This window comes from Dasypus novemcinctus, chromosome X (genome assembly GCF_030445035.2).
Source record: "Dasypus novemcinctus isolate mDasNov1 chromosome X, mDasNov1.1.hap2, whole genome shotgun sequence".
Taxonomy (NCBI): Eukaryota; Metazoa; Chordata; class Mammalia; order Cingulata; family Dasypodidae; genus Dasypus; species Dasypus novemcinctus.
The window spans coordinates 54758965-54778974 of NC_080704.1; the positions used below are offsets into that span (position 1 = coordinate 54758965).

Sequence of the window (20010 nt, forward strand, 5' to 3'; positions counted from 1 at the left end):
TCTTCCTCACCCCTGAGGAATTCATCAATACCAATAAAAACTGATAAAAATAGATAGTAAGAGGTTAAATAAGTCAAAGAGAATAAACATATTTTAAATTTTTCTAAGTACAAAAATAGCAACTAGAATAAAACTTAGAAACCTTCCTAAATACCAAATTTATAAATGAAAGAGCAAAGGCAGGGATGTGGCTCAAGCAGTTGAGCACCTTCTTTCCACATGAGAGTTCCCAGGTTTGGTCCCCAGTGCCTCCTACATTTAAAAGAAAAAAAACCCAGCAAACAAAAAGAACAACTCAGGGGAGCCAGTGTGGCTCAGTGGTTGAGTGCGTGCCAGCTTTTGCATAATGATATCCTGGACTCAATCCCTGACCCCAGTGCCTAAAAATATATATATATATATATATATATATATATATATATATATGTAAGATACAGCATAATAACATAATGTGAGTGTAAGTTATAGTGTAAGATATAACCATGCACATAATTATAAAGTATGACATAGTTGAGACCAAATACATGAGTCATTACCAACAAATATGAGTGAGCTTTAATATCTATTAAAGAAGAAATTTTTCATTTCAACTCATAAAACATGACCCAACTGTATGCTGTATATAAGAGCACACCTAAAACACTTATTCAAGAAAGCTAAAAATAAAGATACAAAGATATAATTCTCTGTGGAGATATAATACTTATGAAATTTATGCACAAATAACACAGCAACCACCTTCACTAAGCAGAAACTATAAGAGATGAAAGAAGGCATATATAAAAACAAATTAATCATAAGATACTTTAAAAGTCTTCTCTCCTGAAGAGCAGTTGTAGCTCAGTGGTTGAGTGCCTGCTTTGCATGTATGAAGTCCTGGGTTCAATTCCTAGTTTCTCCTTTTAAAAGAAAACAACTAAAAAGCTTATCTCTTGGTATCAGGCAGATTAAGTGAACAAAAAATGAATGAGTAGTAGAAGATCTAAACATATGAACTAAGATCTGATAATTATATGTCAAACTCTGTAGAAATTATAGTGAATATATCTTCTTCTCAATCACCCATGATAAAGTTACAAAATTTGGCCATATATTAAGTCACAAAGAAAACATCACGAATTTCCATAAACAATTCTCTGATAATAGTACAGTAAAATCAGAAATTACTAACAAAAAGTTCTTTCACTTGGAAATTTAAATACCTTCTATTAAACAACTCTTGGGTAAAAATGGAAAATGCAAACTGAAATTACAGGTTTATAAGAAAGTAATGACAGAGTTTTGTGTCAGAGTATTGTGATGATGGTAGAGTAGTTAGTCCTTCCACCAGAACAACTATTAAACAGGGAGAAACTGTCTGGAACAATTCTTTTGAAGCTCCACAGGCCAGGAGAACACTATACAGCATCAGGGGAAGAGCAGGAGGAAGAGGTTGGTAAATTAGGTAAAGACCAGTATTGATCTTTGCACTAAGGATATCAGAGCCCATCCCTGATACTTGCAGCAGGTCACCTTGGGGTCCAGCCCCTGGCTAGCTCACTGATGGTACAAAGGAACATAAAAAATCTTCCTGAAGACCAAGGGTAGTAACCAGCCTAATCTACTGACACACCTTTTGATTAGTGCCTTCAGATCGCTGGGAACCTGGCTCTTAGGGTAGCCATTATTCCAGCCTGAACAAAGATGGTGACAGAGGAGACTTAGAGACTATATGCTTTTTGAAGGCTGGGAGAGGGGGGCGGGCAGAGTTCAGGAGCTGCCTTCGCTGGACTGGGCACAGAAGTTGAGCTTTGGGGAGCCATAGAAGAAACTCCTGATGCCTGTCCTAGAGTCCCCAGGGGACTGTAGAGCTGGTCTGTGCCCCCTTCTGGGTCCTTGGCCCTGTTTTAGCTGGCAAAGACTTGACTTGAGAAATTCCTCTCTGATGTGTACCACACCCTACATCCCAGAATTTGCCCTCTAGGGGAAAGCAGCTTGAGACAAGTAAAGGAACTATAGAGGCTAGCAGCCTGGGGCAAAGGCTTGGCAGTTTCCCTGCTTTAAACACCCAAAGGAAGGAGGTCATCTCCTGGGAAATAGAGAGGACATTCAAACTCCTAAAACAGGGGAACTGCAATTAACAAGCATAAACCCAGGATGACACAGGCCCAGAAAAGACAATGAGGACCCTGAACTCTGCATTTACCCTTGAGCACACCTTCTTGATAGGAGGGCTGAAGCTCAAGAAAATCTATCCTATCACCAGATGTTACAAAATCAACCTTCTAAAATATGAAAATATACAGTGTACAACAAGAGTACAAACCAAACAAACTGGAAATGACGGCCCACCCAGAGGAAGAGGCTAAAAATCCAGAAAACAGTGAAGAAGACCAGAAGGTGTACATACCAAACAAAGACTTTTAAACAGTGATCTTAAAAATGTCCAAGGATGAAGGGAAATACAGAGAAAGAACTAAAAGATATCAGGAAAACAATTAATACACAATATTAGAATCTTAATAAAGAGAGAAAAATTTTAGAAAGGAACCAAACAACCCATGAAGTTAAAGACCACAATAACTGAAATCAACAATAACTTGAAACCCTCAAATGGGTTTCAAGAGCAGATTGGACACTGGACATTGTAAATCCCCCCAGGGCCCACTGGATGGAATGGGGGAGAGTATGGGCCATGATGTGGACCATTGACCATGAGGTGCAGAGGTGCCCAAAGATGTACTTACCAAATCCAATGGATGTGTCATGATGATGGGAACGAGTGTTGTTGGGGGGGGAGAGGGGGGGTGAGGGGGTGGGGTTGAATGGGACCTCACATATATATTTTTAATGTAATATTAATACAAAGTCAATAAAAATAAAATAAAAAAATAAAAAAAATTAAAAAAAAGAGCAGATTGGAGTTGGTAGAAGAAAGAATCAGCAAACTCAAAGACAAGACAATTGTAATGAGTTAGGCTGAGGAGCAGAAAGAAAAAATTATAGAAAGTGAAAATAGCTTAAGACACTTCTGGGATACCAACAAGCATACCATTATACACTATGGGAGTCCCAAAAGGAGAAGAGGGGCAGAAGGAATGGTCAGATAAATAATGAAAGAGAATATCCCTAATTTAGCAAAAGATGTAAATATGCACATCTAAGAAGCCCAGAGAGCACCAAACAGAATAAACATGAAGAAAATACACCCCATCATATATATATTTTTAATGTACTTTTATTTTAAGATTTACTTTATTTCTCTCCCCTTCTTCCCCTCCCCCCCCAGTTGTCTGTTCTCTGTGTCCATTGCTGCGTGTTCTTTGTCCACTTTTTATTGTTGTCAGTGGCACAGGAATCTGTCTCTTTTTGTTGCATCATCTTGCTGTGTCAGCTCTCCATGTGTCCAGCACCATTCCTGGGCAGGCTGCACTTTCTTTTGCGCTGGACAGCTCTCCTTACAGGGCGCACTCCTTGCACGTGGGGCTCCCCTACACAGGGGACACCGCTGCATGGCAAGGCACTCCTTGCGCACAGCAGCACTGCACATGGGCCAGCTCCACACGGGTCAAGGAGGCCCGGGGTTTGAACTGCGGACCTCCCATATGGTAGACGGACGCCCTAACCATTGGGCCAAGTCTGCTTCCCCCCATCATATAGTGATCACACTATTAACTGCAAGGGACAAAGAGATACTATAATTCTGAAAGCTGTAAGAGAAAAGCAATGTGTTGTGTACAAAGGAGTCCCAACTAGATTGGGTGCTGATTTATCATTAGAAACCACAGAGGCAAGAAGGCAATGGGTTGAAATACTTAAAAATGCTGAGAAAAAAACACTGCTAACCAAGAATTTTGTATCTGGTGAGCCTTTCAAAAAATGAGGGAACTATTAACACATTCCCAGATAAATCAAAGCTGACAGAGTTCATCACCACTAGACCTACCCTACAAGCAATGTTAAATGGAGTTCTTCAGACTGAAAGGATAGAACATCTATTCGTTGGTATTTTCTGGTTGTCATTTGGATCATTATAAAAACCAGTATCATTGTACTGCTTAGTATGTAACTTCACTATTTACTTCTTATAGGTGCTAAAATGCAAAAGCATAAAAAGTAAGGATAAATCTGTGATTTTGGATATACAGTATATAAAATACAAGTGGTAACAAGTACAAAAAAGGTGGGGGGACAGAAGAGGACAGGAAAAGTATATCCATACGCTGTTGAACAAAATATGATTTTACATATTTAGGGTGTTAAATTTTAATCCTATGGTAACCACAAGGAAACTATATGAAAATGTATATCCAGATAGAAAAGAGAAGGTACTTAATATGGTGCAAAACAAATAAGTAAATATAAAAGTAAGTATTAACAGAAGAATTCAGGGCCAAAAAAGATACAAGACTTTAAAAGGCTAAATATCAAGGGCAGAAGAAAACCTTGCATTATCAGAACTGAATTTAAATGTAAATAGATTAAACTCTCCAATCAAAAGGCAGAGATCAGCAGAATGGATAAAAAAGAAAGCACATCTAACTAGGTGCTGTGTGCAAGTGACACATTAAATTCAAGGATTCAGCAAGTAGGTTGAAAGTGAAAGAATGGGAGAAAATATACCATGCAGCAGTAACCAAGAGTGCTGGGTGGCTATACTAATAGCAGATAAAAATAGTCAAAAACAGTTACAAGAGACAAAGACTGTCATCCTGATACAGGGATCAATTCAACAAAAAGGTATAAAAATTATAAATATATATGCATCTAATAGCAGAACCCCAAAATAAGTGAAGCAAATACTGTGACAGATTTGAAGAGAGAAATTGACAGTTCTGTAGTAATAGTAGGAGACTATAATACACCAATTTTAATAACGGATAGAACATCTATTCAGAAGATCAATAGGGAAATACAAGACTTGAACAAGAGTCTCTAAACCAACTAGACCTAAGAATCCTCTATAGAACACTTCACCCAACAACAGAATGCACATTCTTCTTGAGTGCACATGGCTCATTCTCCAGGATAAACTGTATCTTAGGACACAAGACAAGTCTTGATAAATTTAAAACTATTGAAATCATACCACCTATCTTCTCCAACCACAACTGAATGAAGCTAGAAATCAAAAGGAAATGGAAAACTCACAAATATGTGGAAATTGAACAACATATTCTTAAACAACCAATGTGGAAAGAGGAAATCACAAGGGAAATTAGCAAATATCTTGAGGCCAATGAAAATCAAAATACAATATATTTAAAAAGTAGAAAGACTTCAGACACCTGAAACCAGAAAAAAAACTAGATAAAGAAGAGCAAACCAAACCCAAAGCAAGGAGAGGAAAGGAAATAACAAAGATTAGAGTACAAATAAATGAAATAGGGAATTTTTTCAAAGAATCAACTTTTGGTTTTGTTGATTCTATTGCTTTTTTAAAAAGAGAAATAAAATTGGCAAACCTTTAGCTATACTGACAGACACAAAAAAGATATAAATAACAAAAATCAGAAAGGAAAAAGGGAGACATTACTATTGACCCCACTGAAATAAAAAGGACTATCAGAGGATAATATAAACAGCAGTATACCAATAAATTAGATAACTTAGATGAAATGGACAAGTTCTTAGAAACATGCAAACTACCTACATGATTCAAGAAGAAATAGAAGATCTCAACAAACTAATTACTAGTAAAGACATTGAATCGGTCATCCCAAACCTCCAAACAAAGAAAAGCCCAGGACAGATGTCTTCATAGGGAATTTTACCAAACATTTTACTCCATTTCTGCTCAAATGTTTCCAAAAAATTGAAGAGGAGTGAACACTCCCTAAAATTCATTCTGTGAGACCAATATCAACCTCATACCAAAGTCAGATAAAGATACTCTAGCATAACCATCCCAGGGTCCAAAGGATGGAGGAATAGAGTATGGATTAGAGTGGACTTACTGATATTCTACTATGGAACTATTTATGATTAGTAATGGAAGGAATTGTAGCATTGATGTGGAGAAAATGGCCATGGTGGCTGCTGAGGGTAGGAAGAGGGAAGAAGAAATATGATGTGGGGGCATTTCCAGGACTTGGAGTTGTCCTGGGTGGTACTGCAGGGACAGATGCTAGACATTGTAAGTCCTGTCATAACCCACTGGGTGGATTGGGGGAGAGTGTAAACTACAATGTAAGCTACTATCTATGTGGTGCAGCAGTGCTCCAAAATGTACTCACCAAATGCAATGAATGTCCCACAATGATGAAAGAGGTTGTTGTGGGAGGAATGGAGTGAGGAGGGGTGGGGGGGATATGGGGACCTCATTTTTTTAATGTAACTTTTTTTAAAAAAAAATAGAGGGGGAAAAAAGTTATAGGGGATGCCCATATACCTCATCCCTCCCCCTTCCACACTTTCCCCCATTAACATCTTCTATTAGTTTGGGCCAGACTTCATTTTCCTGTGGCAGCAACACAGTTGTGAGGGAGAGGATTCTGTTTCTGTAGGCTGGAAGCTTTTAAAAATTAAATTTATAACGAAAAAAAAAAAGATACTCCAAGAAAGGAAAATTACAGACCAGTGTTCCTTATAATATAGATACAGAAATCCTCAACAAAATACTAGCCAACTGAATTCAACAGCACATTAAAAGAATTATACACCAATCAACTGCACTTTATCTCTGTTATGGAAGGTTGGTTCAATGTAGGAAAATCAATTAATGTAATATATCACATTAGCAGAATAAATGGGGAAAACATGTGATTGTCTTAGGCAGTAAAGGCATTTGAAAAAAGCCAGCATCCTTTCTTGATAAAAAACCCTTAGAACACAAGGAATAGAAGGAAACTTCCTCAATATGATAAAGGACATATGTGAAGAACTGACAGCTAACAACCTACTTAATGATGAAAAACTGAAAACTTTTTCTCTAAGATCGGGAAAAAGACAAGGATGCCCACTTTCACTACTTTTATTCAATATTGTACTCGAAGTTCTTACCAGAGCAGTTATGAAACAAAAGGACATAAATGGCATCAAAATTGGAAAGGAAGAAGTCAGACTCTCCCTATTTGCAAATATAATCCTATATACAGAATCTTGAAAAATCCACAACACTTAGAGCTTATAAATGAATTGAACAAAGTGGCAGGGTGCAACACCCAAAAATCAGTATTGTTTCCGTACACAAGGAATAAACAATCAGAAGAACAAATCAAGAAATAAATTCCATTATAGTAGCAACTGAAGGAATCAAATATCTAGGAGTAAATCTAGTCAAGGATGCAAAGGATTTGTGCACAGAAAATTATAAAACATTGCTAACATATATCAAAGGAGACCTAAATAAACAGAAGACATTCAAGGATCGTGGAATGGCAGACTATATATTGTTAAGATATCAATCCTACCTGTGACAGTTTGAGATTATTTATGAATCCTCAAAAGAGAAAGATTATGTTTGTAAACTAATATATTCCTCTGGGTGTGATAACCTTTTATTGTATTAAATTCAGTTGAGGGACCTTTGATTAAGATAATTCGATAAAATCAATTTAGGGCTTTTGATTGGACTAAGTCAGTAAGGCCTACCTCAGGTTGGGTCTCCGCCCTCTTACTGGGTTTAATAAAAATGGAAACACAGAAAGATGGATTGAGATAGACCACGGGAAGAGAAGGCGCTCTGTCATAGTTTATCCTGGGGGCTAGGGGAGAGATGAGCCATTTGCCTGATAGTTTGCAGCTGCCCTTGGAAAGGGAACAGAACAGCTGAGACTGATATAGAAAGCCCAGAAAGAAATAAGCCCTATGCTAGGAAAAGGAGGACTGGAAAACCAGAGGAGAAGGAGAGACCAGGCAGAGAACAGTGACCATCTTGCTTCAACACATGGCAACTGACTTTGGTGAGAAAGCAACCTTGAATTGAACTCTTTACATGCTTTGGGTGTAAGGTCCAAGAAAACACTGACCACAAGATCACTGGGATTCTTATGTATTTTCTTCTAGTAATTTTATAGTCCTGACTTTTATATTTAGGTCTTTGATCCATTTTGACTTGATTCTTGTATAGGGAGTGGGATAGGGGCCCTCTTTCATTCTTTTGGTTATGGGTATACAGGTCACCCTGCACTATTTGTTGAAGACACTGTTTTGTCCCATTAGCATGGCTTTGGTAGGTTTGTTGAAAACCAGTTGGCCTTAGAGGTAAAAGTTTATTTCTGGACTCATAATTCTATTCCACTGATCGATGTGTCTGTCTTTATGCCAGTACCATGGTATTTTGACCACTGTACCTTTGTATTAAAAATATGTTTCAAGGTCAGGCAGTGAAATTCATCCCACATCGCTCTTCTTTTTTAGAATGCTTTCGGCTATCCAGATGCACTTTCCATTCCTAATGAATTTGGTAATTGCCTTTTTTTTAAACAAATCTATTTTATTGATACATATTAATAAGAGGATAAATCATCGAAAGTGTACAGTCAGTGGTGTTTGGTTTAATCACAGAGTTGTGCTTTCATCACTACAGTCATTTTTAGAGCATTTTCATTATTCCAGTAATAATAATACTAAAAAGCAAAAACCAACCAACAAACAAAAATCATCACTCAGTCTCTCTGTGCTTCCCCTGCCGTACATAGCTGCTATTTTGTTTGCCTCTCTGTAGTATATTTGTATTTATATTTTGTAAAAAGTCTTACATATGCAATATCACCCATATTTGTATTTACATGAGGTTTCACTATGTAATATAATGCTATATTACATTTTTTACCTTTCCTTCTACTAATATAAATGTCCTTAGGCTTTCCCTTTCAACCAGTCATATCCATACAATAGCTCTGCTAATCACAAACAGTATGATATGCTTTCACCATTTCCATTTATTTCCAAAGATTTACAAATAACCTTACAGCCAATTCTGCATAGATTAATCCTCAGCTTTCCATTCTCTATCTTCATTCTATTTTCTTGTGATCTTTATTCTAATTATTAATCCCATGAGTTTACATAATATATTTAGGTCATAATAGTGCAATCATACAGTATTTGTTCTTTTGTGTCTGGCTTGCTTCACTTAACATAATGTCCTCCAGTTTCATCCATGTTGTCATATGCTTCACAACTTCATTTCTTCTTAGCGCTGCATAATATTCCACTGTGTACATACACCACAATTTGGCTAGATAATTTTTTAAAGTAGCATCACCTCTGTCATCAGTTGGAAAACATTCTTGTTTTTCATTCAAATAAATATCTTTTTCATCAGCATATATGATGAAAAAAATATATATATTTATACAGTTTAAAATATAGCTTTAGATACTGATTCTTCCTTGTATTTGAGATGACTATTTTTATATTATTTTATTGCCAGGTCTTTGCCAATTTAAATTTTTTAACTAATATTTTTTATTTTTAAAGAAGCTTTAGATTACATAAATGTTAAGTAAAAAATACAAGGGATTCCCATATTCCTCACTCCCTCCCCCTCCCACACTTTCCCACATCAACATCCTCATTGGTGTTAAATTTGTTACAATTTGTGAATACATATTGAAGCATTGCTACTAACTATGGTGTATAGTTTACAATATGACTTACACTGTGTCCTGCACAATTTTGTAGGTTATGACAAAATATACAATGCCCTGTATCCATCACTGTAGTGCCATGCAGGACAAGCCCAATGTCTTGAAAATGTCCCATATTACACCTATTTTTCCTTCTCCCATCCCTTAAAAACTCTGGTGGCTACCGCCTTTATATCAATGTTCTTCCATTGCTAAAATAATAATAAGTCTATAGTAGAATAATAACTCTGCATTAGTCCATTTATTCATTCCCCAGTCTTGAGGATTTTGGAATGTTGAGGCCCACTCTGCTTCTAATTGAGAGGGAACTTTGATCCCATGGGGCAGATGAATGGAAATATCTTGCATGAAGTTGCAGATGCTCTCTGTTCCTTGGGATGGGTGTTGTCCATCATCATCTCCTTGTTAGTTGTCCTGAGTGAGTCCAACAGACTGGAGAGTAGGTGTTGCAACTCTGCTGAAATTCAGGGATCAGCTGGCATACGGATGGACCAAAGATTTAAGTCTCTGGGATGTATATTTATCAAGTATAGTGCTAATTATAGGTTCAAGTAAAAGAGGCAGAAGAGCCAGGTATAGAGAACCTATAAATGAGTCTAACTGGAAAGCATAAATTCCAAAGTAAGACCCACTGACAAGGTGCCAAATTCCTGAGCTTTATGCCCTGTTTAAAGTTTCTGGATATCTCTAGAGCCCTCAGGAGCCCCGCCATTTGAGGCACTGTTTACTGTGACAATCAATGAGATCCTGCTGAGACTTGCATAAGTGTAACCGTTGGAATGACCTCCTGACTCACTTTGAAATCTCTTAGCCATAAAAACTCATTTGTTTTTACCATTTCCCCCTTTTGGTCAAGGTCTGTTTCCAGATGCATGGCTAGTTGGCACTTGTAATAATCCCTTGGTGCCAGGGAGGCTCATCTCTGAGAGTCATGTCCCACACCAGGGTTGGGGGGGTTGGGAAAGGTAGTGCGTTTATATGTTGAGTTTGGCTTAGAGAGAGGCTGCATTTGAGCAACAAGGAAGCTTTTGGGGGTAACTCTTAAGCTATATATAATACTAGGCTACAAAGATGTACTTACCAAATCCAATGGATGTGTCATGATGATGGGAACGAGTGTTGTTGGGGGGGGAGAGGGGGGGTGGGGGGGTGGGGTTGAATGGGACCTCACATATATATTTTTAATGTAATATTATTACAAAGTCAATTTAAAAAAATACTAGGCTAAATTTCAGTTTCACACGAAAAGGTTCATAAGTACAATCATCAATATTAAGGGCCTGACATAATGGGCTGTCTTCTTTCACTAGGCACTTCCCTTGCACTCGGAGGATTCTTACTGTCCCATTAGAAAATGTAGCAGAACTCCCCAACGTGGGAATTCAATGTTCTTTCAGTTATCGTGTGGATCTCCACCCACTGAGACATTGCCCCATGAACACTTGAATGTATTCATATGCTTTACAGAAACATGCCCTGAGTGAACCCCTTCCCATGCTTTCCCCATCACTGATACCCTGCACCAGTGATTTTCCCCTGCCACTGTTGTGACCTTTCTGTGATCCAAAACCTCTCCAAAACTGAAGAAAACAAAATAACCAAATAAAATTATAAGAAAAATAATTTTTAAAATGACCAATAAAATAAAAAAAATTTTTAGACATTGTGTCTTTCATCACTGTAAGATCTCTTGCCCTTTATCTGCAGTGACTTTTTCTCCCATACATTTCCCCAGTGTCTTTTATTTTTCATTTTTTTCTTCATAGAAGCTTTAGGATACAGAAAAGTCACATAGAGTATGTAGGGGATTCACATATACCCAGTGCTCTCCCCCTTTCCCCTATTAATAACATTTTACATGTGGATGATACATTTCTTACAGTTAATGTACAGATATTGAAGCATTGCTACTAACCCTGGTCAATGGTTTACATTATAGTTTACATTTTGAATTTTACACTCTTATAAGTTTTGGCAATTCTTCCCTCCCTGTCCCGTCAGAACCTACAGTAAACACTAACTTTCACTTTTTGAACAATAAGAGTCATACTTACTTGCAGTAATATGGAGGGTTTGACATATTGGTCTGTTTTCTTTTATGGGGTACTGCCTATGGTCTCGAGGGATTCTTGTCTCTATAATTGAAAACATAACAAGACTCCCCAGGATGGGAGTTTGATATTTTCTTGTTTATTGTGTGGGTCTGTACCCACCGATATAACATACTATGACAAGATGAACACTTAACATATTCCACAGACGCCTGCCCAAGTGTGCCCTGTTCCACACACTGACCGCCACATCCAACATCCTACTCCAGTACCCTACCCTGCCATATTTGCCAAAAGAACATTCCCAAAATTGTAGTTTTAACCACAGACCTGCAAATCTCCAGAGTTCACCTGTTCCTTCCCCCAAACCTCCCCCCAGTTCCATGGATATTCCATCCCACCACCCCCCCACACCCTACTCCCCCTCAGATCAGCACTTCCAAACCCAGTCACATCACTGCACCACTGTCATGCTCATCCACTGCATGGATTCCACCTTATTGTAGATTTTGCCCATAGGGGCATCAGCTCATCACCCTCTACTCCCTTTCTGTCTCCTGTAAACCTGTCTTCCAGACTCTAGCTCTGTGAGTCTGCTCAATTTAACTCATATCAGGGAGGTCATGTAATATTTGTCCTTCAGTGCCTGGCTTACTTCACTCAACATAAGGTCTTCAAGATTCATTCATATTATCCCATGTGTTAATACTGCTGAGTAATATTCCATTGTATGTATATACCACAATTTGCTTATCCATTCATCTATTGATGGACATTTGGGTTGCTTCCAAATTTTAGCAATGGTGAATAATGCTGCTATGAACATTCATGTGCATATATCTATTTGTGTCCCTGCTTTCAACTCTTTCAGGTATATACCCAGCAGTGGGATTGCGGGATGGTATGGCAATTCTATATTTAGCTACCTCAGGAACCACCAAACTGTCCTCCACAATGGCTGCAATATTTTACATTCTCACCAGCAATGGATAAGGGTTCCCTTTCCTCCACATCCTCTCCAACACTTGTAGTCCTCTGTTTTTTTAATAGCCACCAGTCTAATGGGTGTAAGATATATCTCATTGTAATTTTGATTTGCATTTCCCTAATAGCTAGTGATGTTGAATATCATTTCATGTGCTTTTCAGCCATTTGTATTTCTTCTTTGTAGAGGTGTCTATTCAAATCACTTGCCCATTTATTAAATGGGTTGTTTGTCTTTTTATTTTCAAGATGTAGGATTTTTTATATATACTGGATATTAGGTCCCTATTGAATAGATGGTTCCCAGATATTTTCTCCCATTAGGTAGGCTACCTTTTCACTTTCTTGATAGACTCCTTTGAAGCACCAAAGTTTTTTAATTTTGAGGAGATCCCATTTATCTGTTTTTTTCTTTTGTGTTTGTGCTTTGGGTATAAAGATCTCGTAGATGCTTCCCTATATTACTTCCAGGAGCTCTAAGGTCTTGACTCTTATATTTAGATCTTTGATCCATCTCGAGTTAATTTTTGTATAGGGCATGAGGTGGTGATTCTCTCTCATTCTTTTGGGTATGGATATCCAGTTATCCAAACACCATTTGTTGAAGAGGCCATTCTCTCACAGTTGAGCGGGCTTAGTGGCCTTGTCAAATATCACTTGGCCATATATGCAAGGGTCTATATCAGAACTCTCAGTTCTGTTCCATTGGTCTATATGTCTGTCCTTATGCCAGTACCATGCAGTTTTGATCATGGTAGCTTTATAGTATGTTTTAAAGTCAGGTAGTGTCATTCCTCCAAATTCATTTTTCTTTTTCAATATGTTGGCTATTCGGGGCCCATTGCCCTTCCACATAAATTTCGTATCTAGCTTTTCCAATTCAGTAAAAAAATGCTGTCAAAATTTTTATTGGACTTGCATTAAGTTTGTAAATTAGTTTGTGTAGGATAGACATCTTAATGATGTTTAGTCTTCCTATCCTTGAACAGGGACAATTCTTCCATTTATTTAGGTCTTCTTTGATTTCCTTTCACAATGTTGTGTAGTTTTCTGCGTTACTAGTCTTTTACATCCTTAGTTCAGTTTATTCCTAGGTATTTGATTCTTTTATTTGCTTGTAAATGAAATTTTTTTGTGATTTCCTCCTCAGATTGCTCATTATTGGTGTGATCTTTTTCTTTATATCTTTTAATGTGGTGTTTTGCATTGTTTGTTTTTCTTATGTTGGGCCTTCCTTGCATACCAGGGATGAAACCCACTTGATCGTGATGTATAATTCATTTGCTGTGTTACCGAATATGATTAGCAAGTGTTTTCTTGAGGATTTTAGCATCTTGGTTCATTAGAGAGATTGGTCTGTAGTTTTCCTTTCTTGTGGCATCTTCGTGTGGCTTTGGTATTGGGAGGTTTTTGATGAATGAATCAGTCTCATTACCTATCATTGATCTGCTGTGTTCCTCAGTTTCTTCATCCACCCATGCAGGCTGCTTTGTCTGTTTCTAGAAATGTGTCCAGTTCATCTGAATTATCCATCTTGTTGGCATACGATTTTTCAAAGTATCCTCTTATGATACTCTTATTTCTGTGGGGTCAGTGGTGATAGCCCTTTCTTCATTTCTTTTATGTATTTACATCCTCTGTTTTTTTCTTTGTTAGTCTATCTAAGGGTTTGTTAATTTTATTAATCTTTTCAAAGAACCAACTTTTGGTTTTGTTTATTTTTTCTAGTGTTTTATTTTCACTGTCATTTAACTTTGCTCTCATCTTTGTTAGTACCTTCTTTCCTCTTGCTTTGGGATTAGTTTGTTCTTTTTCTAATGCTTCCAGGCGTGCAGTTAGATCTTTGATTTTAGCTCTTTATTCTTTTTTAATATATGCATTTATAGCTATAACTTTCCCTCTTAGCACTGCTCTTGCTGCACCCCATAGGTCCTTTCAAGGTAGTTACTGATTTATTTTGCAATTTCCTCCTTGACCCACTGATTGTCTAAGTGTGTGTTTTTTAACATCCATATCTTTGTGCCTAACCTAGTTCTCTGCCCCTTATTAATTTCTGGCTTCATTCCGTTGTTGTCAGAGAAACTACCGAATATAGTTTCTTTATTTTTTTAGTTTGAAAAAAATTTTTTTAAAAGATACATAGATTACCTAAAATGTTAACATAAAATAATATAGAAGATTCCCATATGCCCCACTCCCCACACCTCCTGCTTTTCCTACATTTACACCTTCTTTCATTAGTGTGGTACATTCATTTCAATTAATGAACACATTTTGGAGCACTTCCACACAGCATGGATTATAGTTTACATTGTAGTTTACACTCTCTCCCATTCCATTCTGTAGGTTATAGCATGATACATAATGGCCTGTATCTGTCTTTGCAATGTCATTCAGGACAATTCCAAGTCCTGAAAATGCCCCCATATTAAATGTTTTTCCCTCTCCCTGACTTCAGCACCTCTAATGGCCACTGTCTCCTCATCAGTGATATAATTTCTTGCATTGCTAGAATCACAGTAAGTCTATAGTAGAATACCGGTAAGTCCACCCTAGTCCATATTTTATTCCCCAATCCTGAGGACTGGGATGGTGATGTTCACTCCAACTCTAATTGAAAGGAGCCTTCGATTTCGTGTGGCTGATGGATGGGACTCTCTTGCTTCCAGTTGTAGACTCTCAGTTTCTTTATGTGGTGGTTGTCCATCCTCACCTCCTTATTAGTTGTCCTGGGTGAGTCTAATGAACTGGAGAGTAGGTGTTGCAGCTCCACTGAGGCTCAGGGCCCAGCTAGCACACGGACAGCCCAGAGATTCAAGTCTCTTCTTTATACACCTACCAACTCCATTGCCAGCTATAGGTTCAATAAAAGGGACAGAGAGGCACATGCAGAGAAGTCACATCTGAGTCCAACTCTGTCAACACTCAGGAGTACAAACTCCAAAGTAGGGCCCACTGGCAAGGCACCAAACTCCAGAGCTACCTGTCATGACCCTAGGACCTGGGTGTCTCTGTAGCCCTCAGGAGCCACACTATTTGTGGTAGTATCTACTTTGGCTGTCTATGAGATTCTGCTGAGACATTCATAAGGGTTACCTCACTGATGACTTCCCGACTCACTTTGAAGTCTCTTAGCTATATAAGCTCATTTGTCTTTACCATTTCCCCCTTTTATTCAAGGTCTTTTTCAAGGTCCAGCACTAGCTGGTGCTTGGTAGTAATTCCTCGGCACCAGGGAGACTTATCCCCAGGAATCATGTCCCATGCTGGGGGCAAAGTAATGCATTTATATGCTGAGTTTGGCCTAGAGAGTGGCTACATTTGAGCAACATGGAGGCTCTCAGAAGGTAACTCTTAGGCACCCTATAACATTAGGCTAAAGGGGGAAGTGGACTTAGCCCAGTGGTTAGGGCGCCCGTCTACCACATGGGAGGTCCATGGTTCAAACCCCAGGCCTCCTTGACCCATGTGGAGCTGGCCTATGCGCAGTGCTGATGTGCACAAGGAGTGCCGTGCCACACAGGGGTGTCCCCTGCATTGGAGAGCCCCACGCACAAGGAGTGCGCCCCGTAAGGAGAGCCACCCAGCGCGAAAGAAAGTGCAACCTGCCCAGGAATGGTGCTGTACACACAGAGAGCTGGCACAACAAGATGACGCAACAAAAAGAAGCACAGATTCCCGTGGTGCTGACAACAACAGAAGCGGACAAAGAAGACGCAGCAAATAGACACAGAGAACAGACAACCGGGGTGGGGGGGGGAAGGGGAGAGAAATAAATAAATAAATAAATCTTTTTTTAAAAAGCCCCACTGTAATTGTAGAAGCATCTAGTTCTCCACTTAGTTTTTCCAATGTTTGTTGCCTCATGTATTTTGAGGCACTCTGGTAAGGTGCATAAATGTTTTTTATTGTTCTTTCTTGTTGATAATCCCTTTTATTATTATATAGTGTGCTTCTTTGTCTCTTAAAAAATCTAAAATTAAAATAAAGTTTTAAAACTTGGGGTATTAAAAAATGAAAAATATTTAAAATCTTTTTGTCTGGTATTAGTATGGCTGCTCTGGCCCTTTTTTTGGTTATTGTTTGCATGTAAAATTGTTTTCCAATAATTCATTTGCAACCTCCTTGTGTCCCTGAGTCTGAGATGAGTTTCTTATATAGATTGGTCATATTTTCTCATCCATTCTGCCAATCTGTGTCTCTTGATTGGAGAGTTTAATCCATTACCATTCAGTGTTAATTGCTTTCAAGTAATTACTTACATCAGCCATATTTTCTTTAGATTTATATATGACATATGTTGTTTTTAGTTCTCTTTTTATCTTTTTAGTTATTCTTACCAAAATCTTCATTCCTACATTCTCCTCTAACCCTCTCTTTCCTGTTTTGCCTTTCAACCTGCAGAACTTCTTTTAATATTTCTTGAAGAGCAAGTTTCTTATTTACAAACTCTCTTAATTTCTGTTTATCTGTGGATATTTTGAACTCTCCCTCATTTTTGAATGCCATCTTTGCTGGATACAAAATTCTTAGCTGGAAATTTTATTCTTTTAGTAGCTTAACTATGTTCTGCCACTACCTTCTTGCTTCCATGGTTTCAGATGAAAAAACAGCGCATAATCTTATCGTGCCTCCCTTGTTTGTGATGGATCTCTTCTCTTGCTGCTTTCAGTATCTCTTTTTGTCTTGATCATTGGACAATTTGATAAGTATATGTCTAGGGGTTGGCCTATTAGGATTTATACTGTTTGGGGTGTGCTGTTGTTCCTGGACGTGTACATCCGGTATCCCTCCAAAGAGTTGGGACATTTTCAGCCATTATTTCCTCAAACACTCCTTCTGCCCCTTTCCCTTCTCTTCTTCCTCTGGGATGCCTACTGTATATATATTTGTGCATTTTGTGTTGTCATTCAAATCCTTAAGTCCCTGCTGGATTTTTTCTATCTTTTTATCTATCTGTTCTACTTTTCTGTCTGATTTTACATGTACTGTCTTCAACAAAAGTCATTCTTTCCTCTGTTCAAATCTGCTGTTACGTGCTTCTAGTGTATTTTTTATTTCTTGCATTGCTCCATTCATCACCATCAGATCAGTTATCTTTTTATGTATGTTTACAATTTCTTCAGTATGTTCCCCCAGTGTCTTCTTAATATCCTTTATCTCCTCTTTCACTTCATTAAGTTGATTCATGGTATTTATTTGGATTTCCCTGATTAGTTGTTCCACATTCTATATCTCCTCCCATTTTTCAGTTTGTTCGTTAGACTGGGCCATGTCTTCCTGTTTCTTAGTACAGCTTGTAATTTTTTGTTTGTGTCTAGGAATCTGTTTATCTTGATGGGCTTATTAGGTTGGTTAGCTACTCTTTCTACTCTAGGGTTTTTTCTTTGTTTTTGTTTTTTTTTTAAGATTTATTTATTTTTATTTATTTCTCTCCCCTTCCCCCCCCCACCCAGTTGTCTGCTCTCTGTGTCCATTCGCTGTGTGTTCTTCTGTGCCCGCTTCTATCCTTATCAGCGGCACCGGGAATCTGTGTTTCTTTCTGTTGCATCATCTTGTGTCAGCTCTCCCTGCGTGTGGCACCATTCTTGGGCAGGCTGCACTTTCACACTGGGCGTCTCTCCTTACGGGGCGCACTCCTTGCACATGGGGCTCCCCTACGCAGGGGACACCCCTGTGTGGCAGGGCACTCCTAGTGTGCATCAGCACTGCACATGGGCCAGCTCCACACGGGTCAAGGAGGCCCAGGGCTTGAACTGCAGACCTCCCATGTGGTAGGCAGATGCCCTATCCATTGGACAAAGTCTGCTTCCCTACTCTAGGGTTTTTGTTGTTTGTGTGTGTTGTACATGTCGTAAAACTCCTTTTTGACACTTGTTTTCTCTCATTTTGTATCCTTGTAGTTGTCTGTGTTCCCTTGGGGGAAAAAAATGTTAGGAGCAGAGAAAAGGAAAGAGATAAGAAGAGAAGACAATAATAAATAAATAAATAAATAAATAAAGGTAGAAGAGGACCCATAGAAGAGCTAGGAATATAAATTATAAGAGTAAAAAAGTCACTTAAAAAATACAAAGGAATAAGAATAAAAAAGGTGAAATAGAGAAAATGGAACAAGAAACAAAATAGAAGGAAAAAAAGATAGAATGAATTAAAAGGCCAAAAAGATGAGAAGAGAGGAGCAGAAGAGAGAAAAAACATGAAGGCCAAACAAGAAGAGGTGAAATGAAAGAAAAGCAACAGAAGATTGAAAAATGAATGGAAGAAAAGACATAAAGTAGATAGAAGAAATAAATAAAAGGAAAAAAGGAAACAAAGGGGAAGGACAACAAACAAGGAATAAAACAACAACAAAACTCAGGAGAAACAGCCTTCCCTCTTAGGCCCCTAAGGTGTTTCTCAGGTTGTGGGTACTCATCAATCAGTCACCCTGCAGCCTCCCCTCCGCAGGTGATGTACCTGGTTTTAGCGAACTAAATAAAGAAAAATAAAAGGGAAAATAAAAAGAAACCGATAAAAAATAACAGATCCAAGACCTAAAACAAGAAAAAAAATGTCTATACATTCCCTGTCACAAGGTTCCGTCTGGGTGCATAATAACCCAGTGGATTCCCTTCTCTTAGGAGGTCCTGGGAATCAAACCAGGGATCTCGTTAGGGACCTCATATATGTGAGGCAGGAATTCCCCCACTGAGCTACGCTGGCTCCGCAGGCTAAGTAGGCTTCTGAAAGCTTATCTGGGTCTTCCTGACCCTGTTCCCTCAAGCTAGTTGGGCTTCTAACAGTTTGTTAGAGCTACTCTGGTTAGGTGTCTGTCTCCAACCCCTTACTGACCTATTTCCTGTCTCTCCAGAGTAGCTGAGTATGACAGCCTACCTGATCAGATCTCCATCCCCGTCTTCCTGGGGCTGCCTCATTGCTGGTTGGGGTCTTCATTAAGATACAAAGAGGGTTCAGCTGACCAAATTCACTGAAAAGTAACCGCTATCCACCCTCTGCCAGACTTGTCTTCCTCCCAGGGAACACTCCCTCCCATTCAGTTGACTGCAGTGAGCCAGGGGTTTTACTGAGGCTGTTTGCCTTGAGGGTTGGATATATGTGCCGTTTCCAGCCACAGAAAAGAGCAAGTCACAGGGTTTTTTTGGCTTCTTTATCTGTCTCACTCCCTTCTGGGTCATGCTCAGCATTTTCCTGTTCTGTAGAGCCCCAAAGCAGCTCCTTTGGGTATGTTTTTACCCTTTCTCCATTGTATTTTGTTAGAGAGTTGAGCTCTGCCTATCTACTTCAATGCTATCTTCCCAGAAGGTTTTCCAATTTCTAATTTCCTTTTTTATTTCTGTAAATTAGGGTGTTGGAATTTTGATTGGTATTGCATTGAATTTATAAATCAGTTTGGGTAGGAT

At 38.5% G+C, this 20010-nt stretch overlaps 1 protein-coding gene across 3 annotated transcripts in view; it reads left to right on the top strand.

Annotated features, from left to right (window-relative positions):
* JADE3 (jade family PHD finger 3) overlaps nucleotides 1-20010 on the top strand; it is a 246578-nt gene that overhangs the window by 147876 nt on the left and 78692 nt on the right. The gene's annotated exons all lie outside the window — the stretch shown is intronic.